This window comes from Notamacropus eugenii, chromosome 1, assembly GCF_028372415.1.
Source record: "Notamacropus eugenii isolate mMacEug1 chromosome 1, mMacEug1.pri_v2, whole genome shotgun sequence".
Classification (NCBI taxonomy): domain Eukaryota; kingdom Metazoa; phylum Chordata; class Mammalia; order Diprotodontia; family Macropodidae; genus Notamacropus; species Notamacropus eugenii.
The window spans coordinates 172,579,161-172,600,006 of record NC_092872.1 but is presented as its reverse complement, the minus strand read 5'-3'; the positions used below and the strand labels follow the sequence as shown (position 1 = coordinate 172,600,006).

At 37.8% G+C, this 20,846-nt stretch overlaps 1 protein-coding gene across 2 annotated transcripts in view; it reads right to left on the bottom strand.

Moving 5' to 3' along the window:
* ARNT2 (aryl hydrocarbon receptor nuclear translocator 2) overlaps positions 1 to 20,846 on the bottom strand; it is a 371,710-nt gene that overhangs the window by 265,128 nt on the left and 85,736 nt on the right. Inside the window, exons 3-4 of one of the 2 annotated variants that reach the window (XM_072619163.1) lie at positions 13,819 to 13,908; positions 9,318 to 9,391 (exon numbers count right to left, since the gene is read on the bottom strand). The gene's annotated coding sequence lies outside the window, so the exon portion shown is untranslated. Of the gene's footprint in view, positions 1 to 9,317; positions 9,392 to 13,818; positions 13,909 to 20,846 lie in introns of those variants that run through there. The other variant, XM_072619149.1, reaches the window with a different exon arrangement.

Here is a 20,846-nt window from a genome sequence, read left to right as displayed (position 1 = left end):
ATCTGGTTGTTTTTTCTGAAAATTTTTTGTAGCTGATAATCCTAAAGTTTATGGTACGTATCAGATGATATTCAGTCTATTTCTCCTTGTTTTTCATGAACTTTAATTTGTTATGATTTTTTACAATTTCCTCTCATTTTAACTTCATCAATGATTTTTTTCTGTGTTGGGCAGAATCAAGTAAAGAACAGCAGTGTTTTTCAATGGTTCTTCTACTTCTGTGGAAATGAAATTATCAGAAAAGCAAATCCAGAGTTCTGCTTTGGGCAGAAAGAGAAAGACAGAGATAGATAGAGACACAGACACAAAGAGATATGGAGAAAAATATATATAAAGGCAAATAATACATAGAGACATATAAATATATACATAAATATAGAGAGAGACACAAATGTATATGGAAAAAGACATACAGGGATAGACAGACAGACTTATTGTTCCATTGTTTCAGTCATATCTGACTTCATGTCCCCATTTGGAATTTTCTTGGCAAAGATACTTGAGTGGTTACCATTTCCTACTCCAGATGGACAGAGACAAATACGTGGATAGATAGACAGATAGATAGACAGACAGATAGATAGATAGATAGATGAGAGAGAAAAATAGAAAGACATCCATATACAGACAGATATATAGATACAGAGACATAGAGACATACCGACATATAGGGAGAAATAGGCATGCAAAAACAAAACATATATAGAGACAGATATAAACAGGCATATCTAGACAGACAAATATAAGGTGACAGAAGTAGACAGAGTACCAGGAAGACCTGAGTTCAAGTTCAGCCTCAGATGCTTAGTAACTGTGTGACCCTGGGCAAGTCACCTAACCCTGTTTGCCTCAGTTTCCTCATCTATAAAATGAGCTGGAAAAGGAAATGGCAAGTCCCTCCAGTATCTTTGCCAAGAAAACCCCAAATGGAGTCACAGAGAATTGGACATGACTGAAAAATGATTAAACAACAATAGATGTATAAATACACACACATATGTATAGAAAGAGAGAGACAGTAATATATATATGGAAAAAAGGAAGAAGGGAAAGAGAGGTAAAAAGAGAGAGAGAGCACAACAGATCATGGGGAGTTGAACCCCACAGTGAGTTGTTGTGTTCCTCAGGGGCCATGCCAGCCCTGGGTTTGATAACACTGTTATACTAGAGTGAGTAGGTATGTTTAAAAGAGCCATCAAGCATCAGAATTCCAAGCAAATAACTTTGTTTTTGCTTTGTAAACTCTGTTTCTCTCTGACTTTGATATACCACCTATGATTACAATTACTGAACCTTGATTTGTTGACTAGACTATTTGCCTCGTTATTCTGTTGACTCCTTCACTGCTATCAAAGGGGACTGTTTTTTCTTCCTAAAGTAAAAGTTCTTGGATGATGCTGACCCCAGGTTTCCCTGGGACCCATTTATTTGCTTAATATCTGTTATCTTAGTGTTTACCTGCCATATGGTCCCTGGTTATGACAGAAACAATTTTACAATTTATTTCAGCTCATTAGTACAATAATTATTTACTTTCCTTTTAAACATACTTCTATAAAAATCTTTGATGGAAATATGATTGCAACTACTGAACAAGAAAAATTCTTGTTGAATGAAAAGAAAAAAAGGTTGAATCATTTGTGTAAGGAAAAGATTTTGTGATGAAGGCATTTCTGTAAATAAGGTATCAGTAATACTGATACTAGACTGCCAATACAGCTGTTGAAATATCTCTTTTAATTTACTTTAAAAATATGAATTCAGTATTTACTAAATATAATACACAGTGAAAACAGATGGAAAAGGATATGTTCCCCATATGCCTGAAGCTATGTAATGAGGGAAATAAGACAAATATATGACTAACAATATGTCATTGTTGCATGGATATTCTTGGGTTCTTTCTTGGGAAAGATCACTAGGCTTGGTTAAGACTAAATCATTAGGTTTGAGTCTTTTTTCTGCCTCATTACTCTCTTTAAGACAGTTTCTCTGATATTCAGTTTCCTTCACTTGTGTTAAATTGGGCTAATTAATACCTGTCTGAAGAGAGGCAGTGTAGTGTGTTGGGAAGGTCACTGAAGTGACCTATGTTAGAATCCCACCTCTGACACTTAATTGCTGCATAACTATAGGAAGACTCACCTTCTCTGAACCTGTTTCCTAATCTGTACAATAAGATAATAATATTCTAGCACTGGCAATCAAACAAACTGATGTGTTGAGTGTGATGTAGATGCCAACTACTGTGATTGTGTTTCAGGGTTATTGTGAGACTCAAATAAAATCATATATGTGAAAGGCCTTTGTAACTATAAAACTCAATGCAAATATGAACTGCATTGTCATTATTTTTGTGGGTGACATCTCTAGTAACAGCTGAATCCACTATTTACTTTATGAAACCAGAAAAAAACAGGAAGGAATTAAAAAAGACAATTTCTTATTTTTATGTGCAATCAACAATGGTGACAGAAATACTTTTCATTATGAAAGATTAGTGAAATGTGCATGCTCTTGGAGAAATGCCAGGATCTGAGACAAATCACTACTATATTCTACAATGAACAAACTGAACAAAATTCAAGCATATGATGTGCCTGTTTTGCCAAAAAAAAAAAAAAAGTGCTTTTTTTCTGGCTAAGAAAAAGCAACTTTTAAATTATTGATACAATAGCTTTTCACTTCTTTTCTACACCATTACCACCAAAGGAAGCTGTAGACGTCAGCACACATTTCAAATGTCCCAACAAGTCCATCAGCGAAAGGTTTGCAGCTATCTTCAAATCTGAACTTAAATAAAACCGTCAACAACTTCACTTATCCCCATGCCTACCCACTTCAGGAATTCTTTTGTAAATTTATAATTCATTTTGTTTAAAGGGCTTGGGTCAGCATATGTTTATAAGAAAGTGGATCGAAATGAGCCACAGTAGCTAGTGTGATGTATACTCATAATTATCCTCAGTACCACAAGATTTGTCTAAAATATGCAAAGACTACACTCACATGGATAATAAGTCCCTGCACTGCACATGAAATACTAGAAATGAAAGCATTTTGTCTTTAAAAAAATTAAATAAAAAGCACAGGGAGAGGGGAACTATTTGCCATTGTTTTAAAATTTATATTGTTATTGTGAACTAATTTTGAACTTTATTGTGAACTTATTTTGATACTTTATATGCATCTGTGGTTTTACAAATGTGGAAATCTCCTCCACCACTTCAGACTGCAACCCATTCATGCCCTATCAACTTGTGTGATTCTTGCACAAGTCTTTCCACATATCCCCCAAAGAGGATCTACCAAAAATACTGACGGTCTTACTCTGAGTGACTTAATGTGCTGTGGATGCCATCCAACAGTGGACCTGTCCATGTGTTTGTCTTTGCCCTGAAAACATGGCTAGGACAACTCATTTCCAGCCATACACGTCATAGATAGTATCCTTTAAGCCCTTTCTAAAGGACATCATTATTGTATACATCAGACTGACACCCACCACACATGTGTCCTTTGGGTCATTTCCATTTTTAGTCTTTGGAGTGATAAGATGTATAAAGATGTGGCACAATGGATAGGCTTGAAGTCAGAAAGATTCATCTTCCATACTTCAAATCTGGTCTCAGAAACTAGCTGTGTGACCCTGGGCAAGTCACTTAACCCTGTTTGCCTCAGTTCCTCATCTATAAAATAAGCTGGAGAAGGAAATGGCAAACCACTCCAGTATCTTTGCCAAGAAAAGTCCAGATGGGGTCACAAAGAGTCAGATACAACTGAAATGATTGAACAATGATAGATGATAGATCGATAGCTAGATCAATAGAAAGATAAATACCAATGCCTTCAAGGAACCTTCCCTCTCTTGGCATTAATATTGTTCCTGAATTTTTTCCATCCATTTAAGATCTTCTCCTCAAGTTATCTTTAAAATTAATTTCAGTTCCTTTAATATGTTTTAACTCAATAATAATTCTAATTAGTATTTAGTAATTAGTGCTATAAGGCTTGCAAAGAACTTGGTAAATTTTAACTCACTTTATACTCACAACAACCCTGGGAGGTGGGTATTATTATTATTTTCATTTAATGGAAACTGAGGCAAAAGAGAAGTTGAGTGACTTACCCAGGCACTGAGCCTATGAACTTCAGAGAAGACTCTGATCTGCATTGATAGAGGGAGTCCTCATTCCTATAAGTTACACATAGTAACAATTGTGACATTATTAAACTGATAAAAATAGAAATTAAATGGATGAGAGAAATACAAATCATTTTATTAATGATATAAAATTATTTTTCTCTCACTAGATTTTCATTACTAATGATGTTTCTTTAGTGACACCAGTGTGACTGAATATGCTTTATTATTATAAAAAAAATCTTGGTTTAACTTTTTGTGATATGGTACTTTGAAAATCTGGTCCTAAGCTAGCTTTTTTTTTCTATACTTGATTTTAATGATTGACATAACTGAAAAAGATACTTCACAAAGATTCATAGATTTATGGGAAAAAAATGCCTCATTAGATGTGTGTGCTAAATCATGATAACATCTTTCAATCAAATTCAACAATTATGCAAAAGTTTTTGCTACTGTTCAGCTAGTACATTTTTGTCTTCCATCGTCCTTCTAAACTAATCAAATATTGTTGTGTTTTAATATTTTTAATAAATGGTTTCAAGACCCATTAAAATGCTTCATTTCTAAGATTTTTAAATGGGTTAGAAAATTCTGTTTCCAAGTTGCTGGGGGTTTTTAAGTGTGCAGATACAAGAGTTTTTATTGGTAGTATACTTAGATTGTTTTCAAAAACCCAGAGAGGAGAGAATAAATATGTAAAAAGAGAGGGTGGTTAAAAATATTAAATGCTGCAGAGAGGTAAAAAAAATGGTTGAGAAATGGCCATCAGTTCTGGTAAATCATCATTAACTTTAGAGAATGCAGTTTTGATTGAGTGAGAATCAGGATAACAAGAAGATTGGAAAACTATGAGACTGGAAAAATGCTGGTGCCCAAGTTTGAAGGTGTATGTTTTGGGGAACAGATAATACAACAAAATCTGAAATTCAGATGAGAACTCATCCATACTTTCTTATCTTGCTCTCTGGACAGAAAAAAAAATTAAAAATAAAAACTGGGAGGTGGAAGTTGGAGGAAGCAATAAGTTTGGGGAGGAATTTGGCCTATGAACCTCCTGAAGGTGGTTTGTTAAGGTTAGAAATGCCCCACAGGACCAATGCTAGTTACATAGGAAGCCAGAGATGGGAGGGGCAAACTGTTCAGCTAAGAGTTGAAAGCGGTGGCTTATTTGTGTTGGAGACAAAACCAAACTGTCTATCAGAGAAGGATGGAATATGCAACCCACCTTCACATTCTTCAGCTTGATCATATATTCACTGAATATATGATTCACTGAAGTCAGGCTTCTTTGGGGTCAGGACGCAAACTTGGCCCTCCCTCCACCACCACCGCCACTCCCCGACCCCAACTTTAGAGACCGCTGATTTTAGATTACTAACAATTTAATGAGCAACATTTAGAGCACCTTACTATTCTATCAACTAACAGAAGCCAGTAAAACCTCAGCAGATTTCTTTATATTCTGTACCTGAATTTGGGCACTGAACACATGCTCAAGAGGCTATTTCCAGGCCCAATCTAGATTGGCAGTGGCATCCTGCAGAGAGCCAAAGTCCCCAAAGACCTTCTAAGCAAGTGCTGTTATGGATGAGCCTCAGACTTTGAATGCCTCTCTAACTTATATACCTGAAATGGTCCCAAGTATTTAGCCTGACTGCTTACCCTGCCTTTCTCTCACTAGTCCTCAGTACATTTTTTTCTTTACTTCCCTATGCTCCATGTTCCTTACCAGCTTTGTATCTTTGTTCTAGAACATTTGTAGTATATATTTTATAATCTTCTCTACCTATCCACATATGAAATCTGCCTCAGACACTTTTCAGTTATGTGACCCTGGGCAAGTCCCTTGATGTTTCCGTGTCTCATTTTCCTCATCTATAAAATGAGGGAGTTAATGGCCTCTAATGGTCCTTCCAGTTCTAAACCCATGATTCTATGATAGTAGCTTTCATAAAACCCATTTTAAACCATGGGTACCATTAAAGTCCCCTCAACTACTCCTCCCACACTAACAAGTTGTATGAGCTGGGGCAAGCTATTTATCCTCTGACTCTTATTTTTTTCCTTCTGTAAAGTAGGGAAAATAATATTTGCTCATATCTGCCTTACAATGCAGTTATGGGGATCAAGATAAAATCATGGCATTCTTTAAATAACAAAATGATACATTAGTAAAGTATCACTTACAGTAGTAGGAGTCGTCAAAAAAAAGTGGTAGAAAAATATTGATCTCTATCCTTCTGTCAGCATCATTGTTTGACAATAATAATCTATTTTGTATTATTTTCTATTTTATTTCTATGCATTCTGTCTCTACAGCTTAGACTGTAAGGCCTTTGAGGGCAAGGAACAGGTATGGAATAATTCCTTTATGTTCCTCATGGTATCCAGGCATAGTGTTAGGTGTTGTTCAAGAAATACACACTTTATAGAATAGATTTATTTGACTCTCACTGAGATTAAGATTAGTCCTCATGTATATAGTACAGAAAGCAGGAGTCAGGAAGTCCTGAGTTCAAATTCTGGCATTACTCTTTATATTACCCTTTTGAACATTAGTTCTCTAAGGTCATTCTACGTAAAATGATCGGGACTTCTCTGATTTCTAAGGTCACTTCCAGCTCTAAATCCTATGATTCCCTCTGACGGTAATTTTGTGAATATAAAATTCAACATCTGAGCCCAGGGCCAGATTTAAAAGCATATTTTATGTGAATGATTGTCATAAAAATTTAATTTTAAAAATCTGAAAGTGCCATAGAAATTACAATTGCTTTTTTTCTGCTGGCTTCCTTACTGTTACTCGTCCTTTGTTTTCTAAGAGGGCCAATAATATCACAGAGTAAGGTCTTGATTTGCATATGAATTGAATTGAAGTGAGGCAGAGTTGTACAGTCATCAGTCTCTCTCACAGAGTCATCCAAGTCCAGTGTTGAGATAAAAGTCCTGGGAGGCAGTAGATGATCTTGGGGTCTTTGATGTCTGACCAAGCTCTAAGCTGTCTACAACGCCTGCTTCAGCAGCCTTCAGGGCCATTGGAACAAATGGTTCTCACCTGCCCTTTCTCCAGGCTTTAGCTAGGAAAGAGAATACAGCAGAAGACAAAGGAAGCTGGGCATCTGGTCATCAGCTGTCATCTTTGCGGATTGCTCTCCATTGTCCCCTCAGGACTTCTGTAGGATTCTCTTCTCATTCTCTGTCCACCTTCCCCATTCTCCAGCTCCCACACACAGAACAGAGAAAGGCGTTCCAATTTTTGAGTTAACCAAAAATGCTTTCCAGGGCAAAAAAAATATATTGAATTTCAAAAGACAAGCTCAGAAATTCTTCATTTTCTTCCACATGTGAAGAAAATGATTATAGCTGTTTTTAATGTTAGTTTGCAAGAGCTACATTCTTTCCCTTTTTTCAAAATTGGGAACACATTCGTCCCATTCTGGGTCTTCTGAACTCTTGTTTTCCAAAAGTCCTCAAAGATCACCATCTTTCAATATCTATCCCACTAATTTTCACCTGTGGCTTAGAAGGTTAAGTTGGCTTTTTTCCAGGTGACAAATACTTCCAGGGGAGATAATTTTTATTTTTTAAAGAAACTCACTTACCACTTTATTCACATCTTGGAATCAAACCTCAGAAGTGTGAACAATCTGTTTTCAGTCAGTGAGCTTCAACTCAGGCTCCCACAACAGGAAACATTAATTTTGTGGACACAGAGTGTTTAAAAATTAATAAATAGGTAATTTTTGCCTTAAAATGCCAAGTGGATTAATAGGTTTGGTTAATGATTCATCTTTCTTTCCATGTGATACTCAGTATGCAATTGCTATCCATACTGGTTACTCTGATACCACATGGCTAAAGTTCATTATCCAACTGACTGGTCTGTAACTGCTCAATCATTAACATGCAAATTACCATAAAGAAAGGGCAGGCATGAATTTTTTCCTTTCCTGTAGGTCAGATTGTCAGAAATAACAAGTACATTTCTATGTATAACTGTGTATATACATATGTGTATACATGTACAGATAACTAGGTAGATTCACAGATTGAGAATACACACAAATGATTATTTGGCTTCCTTAATTTGAAAAGATTTTGTGGCATTCATAGATTCACAGACCTTTACATATAGGAAGGAACTTTGTAGATAACAACAGCAGCGATTAACATCTATCTACTCCTTTTGGTTTGCAAAGCATTTAATAGATATTATTTTATTATTTATTATTATTATAGATATTATTTCCAACAACCCAGTGAGGTCAGGGCTATTATTATCCCTGTTTTATAGATGAGGAAAATGAGAGTGAGAGAGGTTAAGTGATTTGCCTAAGGTCATATAGCTAATAAATGTTTGAGGCAGGATTTGAACTCAGGTTTTCCTGGCTCCAAGTCAAATGGTCTATCAATTTTACCCCTTTATCGTACTGAAGACTGCAAGGCAAAATAATTGTGGAATCAGGGCTTGAAATAGGATCTTTTGGTTCAAGGGCAGTGCAGTTATTTTTTTCCCCTTATTCTATCACATGACCTTCCTCATTAGGCCTCATAGCTATCAATACACGGTTATTAATTCTAATGTCTAATTCATAGCAAAGATTCTAAAACCTCCAGATCAGGTCTGAGGAGCTACTTTTCTATCAAAGTTAGAAGATGGGAATTAACAACCTTATATTTGAAAAGCAACTTAATTTTGGTTGGGGGCAATGGGAGGGTGAGGTTTAAAAAGTGAGAGATTGCAATGTAAAATGTTTCATTCATCCACTTCTTAAGACTACAGAATCTAAAAATGCATTAAATAAGGAACAAATTGTACTAATAAATTACTTCTGTTCTATTTTATGATCAGTTAATGGAGAGAAATGTGGAAGAAGGGAGGGAATCGAAGATAAAGAATTATGCCAATGGAAAAAGACAGTGGGAAAGACAAACATGGACAAAGAAATGGAGAAGAGAAGGGAGAAAGAAGATAAGGGAGAATGAAAGATTCTATTTACCAATCAAAATTTCATTTAAAAAAATAAAGCTTCCAGAGTAAAACGTACTTATAAAGCTGGAAGACTTGTTATTATCAATATTTTTCAATTTTGATTTCAAATTTGATTCAAAAATCAAAATTATCAATAACAAAAATTTTGTTATATAATAATATATATTAAAAACCTACCTTAATTCCTAAGCACAGATGCCCTTGGAATCACCTTGTTTCCATTGTCAATGAAGAAACCCTGACATCTTGTTCTGGAAAGTGAAATGTAGTTACTAAATTATAAACTCTTTGGGGGAATAACCTAGAATAATATACTTCATATGGTAGAAAAAGTTAGAAAAAATGTATCAATAACTTAACTGAATGACATTTTGCAAAGAAGTTGTTTTATTAACCTCCTTGTCTTGCATACTATGAAGATCTTTTAGCTCAAGTTTTTTAAAGCCTCATGTTTTTTTTTTTGTTTTCTTTTTGTGGAGGTTTTTTTGTTTGTTTTTGTTTGTTTTGGTTTTTGATACTAAAGAAAGTCGGAAAAGTACCAAAGAGGCATTTAGTCCTTGATACTAGCTAGCTAGATAGCATTAAGCTGGGAGTTAAATCCATCCAGTGAGGTCCTTTAACTCCACTTAACTTGCCTACCTAAATCAGTATAGAAGTTGTTCTTGCAATTATAATTGCAGTGGCTAATGGGATTTGATTTTCCATGGAAAAAAATGTGATGTTTTACCAAATTTGTAACTGAAATGAGGTTAAGTTTACTCCTATTTATTAACTTATAGAACGAACATTATTTTTCCTTTTATTTCTTAATTTGTAAAAATGAATATTTCCTGTCCATTTCTTTCCAGGATATACTTCTGGCTCTGGAGTTTTTCTACTATGTCATATAAATCTCTTCACCCTGGAAGTTCTTATTGCCCTTGTAATTATAGTGATGATGATGATGATGATGATGATGATGAAGAATAGAATGCTGGCCCTGAAATCAGGGAACCTGAATTCAAATTCAGTCCCAGATACGTACTAGCTGTGTGACCCTGGGTAAGTCACTTAAGCTTGTTTGCCTGAGTTCCTCATCTGTAAAATAAGCCTGAGAAGGATATGGCAAACTGCTTCAATATCTTTGCCAAGAAAACCCCAAATGGGAGAGGGCAGAGCCAAGATGGCAGAGTAAAAGCAGTGACTTGCTTGAGCTCTCTCCCAAACCCCTCCAAATATCTATAAAAATAACTCTAGACAAATTCTAGGGTAGCTGAACCCACAAAATGACACAAAGAAACAAATTTCCAGCCCAAGGCAAGCTGGAAGGTTGACAGGAGAGGTCTGTTGCACCAGTCTGAGAGACTAGCATAGTCCAACATGGGCATCACTGGCAGATGGGCCCCCAGCAAACCCAGAATAAGTCTTAGGGGATTGAATCACTGGCAACTTTGGTCATTTCCAGGCTTCTCAAACCACAAATGCCAAAGACAACTTAGAAGGTCAGTAGGAAAGGTGTCTGATATAATTGAGAGGAGTGAGGTCCAGCCCTAGCCCCAGAGCAGCAGCAGTGGCAGTGGCTGCTTCCAGATCTCTCAGCCCACAGACACTGCAGGATAGAGCAGCTGATTAAAGGTGGATTTCAGGGATCCCTTTGCTGGTGCTGAGGCAGTGTTCTCTTGTTTTGCCTATTCCTGGATCTGGGTCACAATCCTGGGTGGCAGTCCTGGGGCAAAGAGGAGTGCTGGTGTGGCAGAGTTTGTGGCAGCAGTGGAAAGGGAATCCTTCTTGCAGTTCCAAGCAGAAAAGAGTGCTTGTGGTCACTCACAGACAGGAGCACAGACCAGGAGAGGAGTAAACACCTCTGCAACCTTTACAAATCCCTAGAAATATCTCTGAAAATAGCTGCACAAAATCTCTGAAACTTGGGACAGTACACCCTCCACACTGGAAGCAGAATCTTACCTAAACAAAAAGCTAAAAAGTCAAGTATTGGCTGAGAAAATGAGCAAAGAACAGAATAATATCAGGCTATAGAATCTTACTTTGGTGACAAAGAAGATCAAAACATACAGCCAGATGAAGAAAACAAAGTCAAAGCTCCTACATCCAAAGCCTTCAAGAAAAACATGAATTGATGTCAGGCCATGGAAGAGCTCAAAAAGGATTTTGAAAATAAAGTAAGAGAAATAGAGGAAAAATTGGGAAGAGAAATGCGAATGATGCAAGAAAATCATAAAAAATGAGTCAACTGCTTGCTAAAGGAGACCCAAAAAAATGCTGAAGAAAATAACACCATAAAAAAAACAGAGTAACCCAAATAAAGTCAATGAGGAGAAGAATTCCTTAAAAAGCAGAATTGGCCAAATGGAAAAGGAGGCCCAAAATCTCACTGAAGAAAATAGTTCTTTAAAAATTAGAATGGACCAGATGGAAACTAATAACTTTATGAGAAATCAAGAAATTATAAAACAAAACCAAAAGAATGAAAAAATAGCAGACAATGTGAATTATCTCACTGGAAAAACAACTGACCTGGAAAATAGATCCAGGAGAGATAATTTTAAAATTATTGGTCTACCTGAAAACCATGATTAAAAAAGAGCCTAGACATCTTCTTCCAAGTAATTATCAAGGAAAACTCCCCTGATATTCTGGAACCAGATGAAATAGAAATGGAAAAAATTCATTGATCACCTCCTGAAAAAGACCCCAGAAAGAAAACTCCTAGGAATATTGTAGCCAAGTTCCAGAGTTTCCAGGTCAAAAAGAAAATATTACAAGCATCCAGGAGAAACAATTCAAGTATTGTGGAAATACAATCAGGATAACACAAAATCTATCAGCTTCTACATTAAAGGATTGAAGGATTTGGAATATGATATTCCAGAGATCAAAGGAGCTAGGATTAAAATTAAGAATCGCTTACCCAGCAAAACTGAGTATAATACTTCAGGGAGGAAAATGGAATTTCAATGAAATAGAGGACTTCCAGGCATTCTTATTGAAAAGATCAGAGGTGATTAGAAAATTTGACTTTCAAATGTAAGAATCAAGAGAAACATGATAAGGTAAACAGGAAAGAGAAGCCATAAGGGACTGATTAAAGTTGAACTGTTTACATTCCTATGATATTTGTAACTCATAAGACCTTTTTCAGTATTAGGGTCGTTAGAGGGAATATGTGTGTGTGTGTGTGTGTGTGTGTGTGTGTGTGTGTGTGTGTGTGTGTGTGTATGAGTATGTATGCATGTATAAATTATATATGTGTAGATATATACACATATGCACCCATGCACATATACATACCTGCTTTTTAAGGCATTCTTCTCCTCATTGGCTTTTTGGACCTCTTTTGCCATTTGGGTTAGTCTATTTTTTTGTGGTGTTATTTTCTTTAGCATTTTTTGGGGTCTCCTTAGCAAGTTGTTGACTCATTTTTTCCTCCACCTGTCTTACTTGACTTTTAAAATCCTCTTTTTTACATACATACATACACACATATAGACAGAGGGCACAGGGTGAATTGAATATGAAAGGATGATATCCAAAAAATAAAATTAAGGGGTGAGAGAGGAATTACTGGGAGAAGGAAAAAGGGAGAGTTAGAATGGGGTAAATTATCTCATAAAAAAGACAAGAAAAAGCTTTGCAATGGAGGGGAAGAGGGGGGAGGTGAGGGAAGAGATGAACCTTACTCTCATTGGCTTTGGCTTAAGGAGGGAATAACATATATACTCAATTGGGTATGGAAATCTGTCTTACCCTACAGGAAGTAGGGGGGAAGTAAGAGAGGTGGGGATGATAGAAAGGAGGGCAAATAGGAGGAGGAGTGATCAGAGGCAAACACTTTTGAGGAGAGACAGGGTCAAAGTGGAGAACAGAATAAATGGGGGGGGTGGGATAGGATGAAGGGTAATATAGTTAGTCTTTCACAATATGACTATTATGGAAATGTTTTGCATGATTACAACTGGAGTGAATTTCTTGCCTTCTCAATGAGGGTGGGTAGGGAGGGAGTAAAAGGAGAGAATGTGGAACTAAAAGTTTTAAAAATAAATGTTGAAAGGTGTTTTCACATGTAACTGGGAATGAAGATATACAGGTAATGGGATATAGAAACCTATCTTGCCCTACAAGAAAATAGAAGGGGAACAGATAAGGGAAGAGGTAGAGTGATAGAAGGAGGGCAAATTTGGGAAAGGGATGATCAGAATTCAGGGTGTCTTGAGGTGGGGGGAAGGGAAAGTTGGGTAGAAAATTTGGAACTCATCTTGTGGAAGTGAATGCTCAAAATTAAAAATAAATTAACAAATACTTAAAAGAAAAGAAAAGAAAACACCTAATGGGGTTGTGGAGAGTCTGACATGACTGAAAAAATTGAACAATAATATATTGTGCTTTAGTGTTTACAAAGTGCTTTGCAAATATCTCATTTTATCTTCACAAAAACTCTGGAAGGTGCTATTACTATCCCCATTTTATAGATGAGCAAAGTGAGCTTTGCAAATGTTAAGTGACTTGCCCAGGGTCACACAGCTAGGAAGTGTCTGAAGCGGGATTGGAAATCTTCTTCCTGATTCCAGGTTCTATCTACTACACCATCAAGCTGGGGAGCAATAGAGCTGACCAGATAGGTAAAAGGGAATGTGGAGTAGTGTCAAGGAAGGGAGTATGGTTGTTTATAAAGTTTACTCACCTACAGCTGATCAGAGGCAGAGAATTGTAAGGAAAAGAGAAAGGAACTGCTAGAGGTAAGTATGTTGACAACCTCAAGCACCAACAACATCTGGAAAATGGAAAAGAAGGTAAAATTCAAAAAGCAGAAATAAGAAGTTTTTTAAAAAAGCATAGCAGTTTTTTTTTTTAAGCTTAACCTCCTTTTTTACATCTCAGTAGGCCCTGGGGACATTATTATTTGTGTAGATAGAGGCTTCTTATGGGTTAATCTCACTTTGATTAGCACTGGAGCTTTGACCCGCTTCATTTGCAACCCAGGCTCTTTCTCCCCTCTTTATATACCTTACTATCCTGTATTCCTGGGGGACTCACCACATTAATACCAAACTTAGTGTAGACACACCATTGATTTAGTACACTGTAATTCAAAACTCCCACACTCAACAGATCTGCCATCCCCAACCTCCCTATAATTATAGGCATGTGTCAACATGCCAAGTTCTAATAGCATGATACAATGTCATATTCGTAATGCCAACAGGGGTCAACAGGAAAAGATCAAATTGTTTTCAGAATCTGTTGAAGAATTGAGAATGACCTCCATCTGAAAGTTAATTTTTAAAAATATTTCTGTATTAATAAGGCTTGATAAATGTCTAATGAATTATTGAACTCTTAGTTATTCAAAATTTTCAAATATACAGAATGATTCCTTTCTCAAAGACTCTGGAAGAATAAGGTTTTATTGCTTAAAAAAATAAACAAGCATCTAGAAGATTACTTTGCTGTCAGATGAAAGGAATTTCTAGCTCTCTGTAGCTACCCAATAAGATTGCTTTGTTCTTAGACTGTGTTCCTCTGACAGTACCAGAAAAACCAATTAAACGAGCCAATATTATTATATTGTTTGCTGCCATTATCCACATAAATAGGCCCAGTAACCTCCATGCTGAGGAGAATGGAATTGTTCTTTTCATCACAAATTAAACAGCATTAATTTGCTGGGCTTTGTTCATTTTTAATTTTGTAAAATGATATTCTAAAAATAAATTCCATTCTTGAGGGTATGAGCTCTATTGTGTGATGGATATTTACTCAGTTTTGCTGAAGACAGAAGAACATTTTTGAAAAAAAAATATGGTCTGTACCATTTTCACCTCCATTTTCAGGATACATATCTAACCTGAGAGTATTGTACCTGGTAGGGGTGAGGTAGGGTGTGGTCCTATAGTGCTTTTGTTAATATATATACATGCAAAATGGGATTTCTTATTCTATCTAATTCAATAAACATTCACTAAGGATATGTTGAGCATAAAGCACTGTGCTAGATATGGAAATTACATATATATGCATATATGTATATATATATATAAAGAGAGAGAGAGAGAGAGAGCATGTGATATTCCATCTCCTCCTTAAGGAGGAAATAATATACAAATACCTATAATATGAGATAGAATGAGGTAAGTACATTTATTGCTTTCAATTCAGGAAAGATTTTGATACATCGGAGAGCATCCAGAAGAAGGAACCTGTAATGGTGAAGGACCTCAAGTTGAAGGACCTTAGCTGAAGGGCCCAGGACTATTTAGTTGGAGAATAGACTAAGTAGGAACATGATCACTTATCCAGGTATTTCACAGACTGTCATATGGACAAGAAATTAAAATTGTTCTGCTTGGCCTCAGAGGAAAGAATTAAGAATGGTATTTGAAGACCTCAGTAGATGTTCTTACAAAGCAAGTCTGAGCTCAGTGTAAGGGAAAAAAAAACTTTCTAATCAGAGCTACCCATGGTAGAAGTGGATTGCCTCTGGAGGTAAGGAGTTTTTTCTCACCAGAGCTCTACAAGCAAAGGTTTACCACTTCTCTAATATATTAAGGCAGCATTAATAGGCTGATCTTTTCACCTGGAAGATGGTCATTTACCTGACAGCCAGTGTGGCTTCAAACAGGGCTGAGGAACAGCTGATGTGGTTTTTGCTCCCTGACAACTCCAGAAGAAATGCCAGGAGCAGAACAGAGGTCTGTACACAACATTTGTAGATCTTACTAAGGCCTTTGACACTGCTAGTTATGTGTGTTTATGGAAAATTATGTCAAAATTTGGTTGCCCAGAGAAGTTCATCAGCATTGTACATCAATTTCATTACAGCATGTTTGCCTGGGTTCTGGATACTGGACAATGCTCTTGGGTCTTCCCAGTCAAGAGAATGGAGTGAAAGGAGTGAAACAAGGCTGTGTGCTTGTTCCCATGTTTTTTAGTATAATGTTTTCAGCCATGTTGTCAAATGCTTTCTATGATGATGAACATGGCATCAAGGTCAGCTACTACACTGATGGTAAATTCTTCAATTTGAAAAGGCTGCAAGCCAAGACCAAAGAGGAGGGAGTGATGGTGCATGATTTTCTGTTTGCAGATGATTGTGCACTCAATGCAGCCTCTGAAGCTGAGAAGCAATAGAGTATGGATCAATTCTCTTGTTGCCTGTGCTAATTTTGGCCTAATAATTAACACTAAGAAAACACAGGTGCTCCATCAACCATCACCATACCATTCATATGTGGAACCATCAGTTATAATAAATGGAGTAGTTTTGAATGCTGTGGATAAGTTCACTTATCTTGGTAGTGTACTTTCCAGGGATGTACACATTGACAGTGAGGTTGATGCACACATTGCCAGAGCTGACTCAGTGTTTGGGAGCCTCTAAAGAAAAGTTTGGGAGATAAGAGGCATTAAACTGACTACCAAACTGAACTCCTACAGAGCTGCTGTGTTAATCTCATTGTTGTATGTTTGTGAAACATGAACAGTCTACCAGTGCCATGCCAGGAAACTGAATCGCTTTTATTTGAACTGTCTTAGGGAGATTCTGAGGATCACTTGGCAAGATAAGGTACCAGACACTGATGTCCTTGCTTCAGCTAAACTGTCAAGATTCAAACTATGCTTCAGAGAGTGCAACTCTGATGGGCTGGCCACGTTGTTCAAATGCAAAATGTATGCTTGCCAAAAAGACTATTTTATGGAGAACTCACATGGGGCAGGTGATCACATGATAGTCAGAAGACTTGAATTAAACTGCCAAGCATTCAGACAATGCTTCAGAGAGTACAACTCTGATAGGTTGACCATGTTGTTTGAATGCAAAACATATGCTTGCCAAAAAGACTGTTTTTAAAAATTCTTAATTTTATAAAACTTTATTTATTTATTTTTAGTTTTCAACATTCATTTTCACAAGATTTTGAGTTGCAAATTTTCTCTCCATCTCTCCCCTCCTGACACCATGCATTCTGGTTATCCCTTCTCCCAATCTGCCCTCCCTTCTATCACACCCCTTCCTTCCCTTATCCCCATCTTCTCTCTTTTCTTGCAGGGCAAGATAGATTTCTATACCCCATTACCTGTATTTCTTATTTCCCAGTTGCATGCAAAAAGAATTCTTAACATTCATTCCTAAAATGTTGAGTTCCAACTTTTCTCCCTTTCCCCTTCCCCACCTATCCCCACTGAGAAGGCAAGCAATTCCATATAGACTGTACATGTGTAGTTATGCAAAAGACTTCCATAATAGTCATGTTGTAAAAGACTAACTATATTTCCCTCCTTCATGTCCTGTCCCTCATTTATTCTATTCTCTCTTTTGACTTTGTCCCTCCCCAAAAGTGTTTACTTCTAATTATTCCCTCCTCCCATTTGCTCTCTCTTCTATCATTCCCCACTACATCCTACTTATCCCCTTCTCCTGTAGTGTGAGATAGATTTTTATGCCAAACTGAGTGTGCATGTTAAGCATATTAAGCCAAATGTGATGAGAGTAGCTTCACTTTTTCCCTCTCCCCTTCCCCTTTTCTTCCTGTTGCCTTGCTTGTCATGATTTTTCTTGCATTGCTCTCATTTCTCTTTCCAATATTTCCTCCACCTCTTTTATTTGATTTTCAAAATCCTTCTTGAGCTCTTCCATGGCCTGAGACCATTGTACATTTCCTTTGGAGGTTTTGCTTGCAGAAGCCCTGACTTTTATGTCTTCCTCTGATGGTATGCTTCATTCTTCCTCATCAGAAAGAATGGAAGAAAATACCTTTTTGTTTTGTGTTTCCTCTGATCAGCTCTGGAGTTAGCTTGTTAAGTGTAGGGGAGGGGTGGTCTGGTCATGGGAGATCTCCTCAGCTGAACTGAGGCAAAGGCAAGCTCAGGGGATGGTGATCCCAGCTGCCCTATTTTCTTCCCATTTCCCCTGGAGTGCTAAGGCACACCTAGATCCTAGTGCGAGTTTCTACCCCTCCTGGGGCTCCTCTCCTGGTGCTGAGGTTTGCCTGGGTCCTCGTTCGAGTTTTCACCACCCTGGGGCCCCTCTCCTTCCGGTTTGCCTCTGCCACAGTAGAAAGAATCCCCCTTAGCTATTTTCCTAGCCTCAGGTGTTATGAGACTATTTGCCCCCTCTGCTGTTCCCACTGATCCAGGATTTTTCTGGGGAAAATTTTATGGTTCTTTCAAGGTCATCAAGTGGGGAGAAGAGAGCATTTACTGATCATTCCACCATTCTGGCTCCCAGAAGTTCAAGTAGGTGACTTATAGACATTTAATCTGCGGGCTAAAAGTCTCAGGAGCTGCTGCGGCTGATATCTGGGGCTCAGTGACTGTCACTCGCTGGGCTCTGTTGGTTTCTCACCCTGGGCTGCCAGCCCACCAGTTCTGCCTGCTGCTGTCTCAGGTCTCCCTGGGGCTCTCCCGCTCTGCTGCGCTAGACTTGCTGTGCTGTGCACTGTGGTTTCACCCCCGCGGAACAGATCCTTCCCATTGACCTTCCAGCCTGTCCTGGGCTGTGAATCTGACACAGTCTGTCTTCTATTGGATTCTGCACTTCCAAAATTTGGTCAGATTCTCTTTTTAGAGGTCTCTGAAGGAATTTGTCTAAGGGCTTAGGTGAGTCATTACTCTTACTCCGCCAACTTGGCTCCCAAAAATATCTGTTCACCAAGACAGTACCCTTCTATAGTCTTATTTTTTTCCCTTTTTTGGGAATTTTCCCAGCCAGTTACTTGACTTTTGAGTCCTTTGTCAAGTGTAGGGTATACTCTAGGGACCTGTAAGTTCCCAGTTCCTCCAAGGTGGCACAATCAAGGAAAAGGAGTTACTCCTCTCCTGACCTGTGTTCTGGTATGGAAGCAACCACAAGCTTTTTTGCCCAGCATCTGTGAGTCAGATTCCCTCTCCAGAGCCTCTACCAGCTCCACCAGGCCAGAGCTCCTCCTCACCCCAGGACAGCCACTCAGGACTGAGATCTAGATCAGCAGCTCAATTCTCCCAGGGTCTTTAGGCCAAAGGTTCCTAAAATGGAAACTGCTACAGCAGCTAGGGTGCTGCCCTAGGGCCAGGGTCAGACTGTGTTACCTTCTCACCCAGGTGACCTTTGAAGCTGTCTTTGGCATTTTTGTAGGTTGAGAACTCTGGGAACCACAGCTGCTGTCCATGATTCCATGCCCTGAAGCCTGTTCCAGTCCTGTCTGTGTGATGCAGTGTAGCCAAGGCTGGGCTGCACTCCATGGGCTGCAATAGAGCTTTCCTGTCAGCCTTCCAGGCTGTTTTGGGCTGGAATTCTCTTTCACTCTGTTGTTTTATGGCTTCTGCTACTCTAGAATTTTTCCAGAGTCATTTTTTACAGGTATTTTATGGGCTATTCGGGGGAGAGCTAGAGTAGGTCAGTCCTACTCTGCCATCTTGACTCTGCCTCCCAAAAAGACTATTTTATGGAGAACTCACATGGGGCAGGTGATCACATAGTGGTCAGAAGAGGCAATACAAGGACACTCTCAAGGTCTCTTCTCAAAAGTTTGGAATTGATTGTCTGTTACACCCAAACCTTCTGTATCTAAAAAAAGTTTCTCATAACAAGGAAGGTAAGGTTCAAAGATGTTAAAGAATTTTATCCAATGTAATCCACCTAGTTTCTGGAACCTAGGTTGCTAACCTGGTTATTTAGGTGAATGATAGTGCCTTCAAGTTAGGAATGCAAGTCATGTCATCATTTTTCTGATGTCATGGTCCTTTTCAAAAACAAAGGACCAACATGGGGGACACTGGTAGAGGACCACTCAGTGTGGTGTGCTCATATCAGAGAAGGTGCTGTGCTCTGTGAGCAAAGCAGAATTGAAACAGCTCAAAGGAAATGTAGGATGCGCAAATTTGGAATAACCGCCCCAAATGTTCACACGGACTATCTGTGCCCAATCTGTGGTAGAGCATTCTGAGCTTGTATTGGTCTGATCAGCCATAGCTGGACACATTGAAACTTGACTTTATCACAGTGATATCATTTTGGTCCTCTTCAAGAATGAAGGAGAACAACCAACCCATAAGTTAAGACAACATTCTTGTTTCAGGTACCATTTAGACTAAATGAACTCTGAGATTCCTTTTAACTCTATGGTTCTGTAATTCCTAAAGAACACTGGACTAGTAGCCCAATAAAGGAAGAAATTGTTTCAGGGTGAGTGTAGTTAGAGAAGGCATAATGAAGTAGGTGGAATTTTAATTGGATCTTGAATGAAATGGAGGAAGAGCATTCGAGGGAAAGGAAATAGTATGAGTAAACACTCAGAGACAATAAAGGATAAGGTGTGCTTGAGATGTGGTAAATGGTCCAATATCGCAAGAAAGTTAGGAGTATGAAGGGGAGAAAAGAAAGATAAGACTGGAAAGATCATGGGAAGCCTTGAATAACATCCTAAGGAATTTGTATTTTTCTGTAGGCAATAAGGAAACATATAAAACTAAAAGATCCTGGTTTCTGATTCTAGTTTTTTAACTGCTATTTAATTTCTCCATTGTTTTGCTAAATTGTTTCTTTTATTAGAAGTGACTAAATATTTTCTGATTTGGAAAAATCACTTTCCTCACAACAACCCTGTGGGGCAGACAGTGCAAGTATTACAATTTGCATTTTATAAATATGGAAACCAAGGTTTGGAGACCTTGTGACTTCCTCAAGATCATATAGGTTGTAAATGTCTAATAGGGGATACACACTCAAGTCTC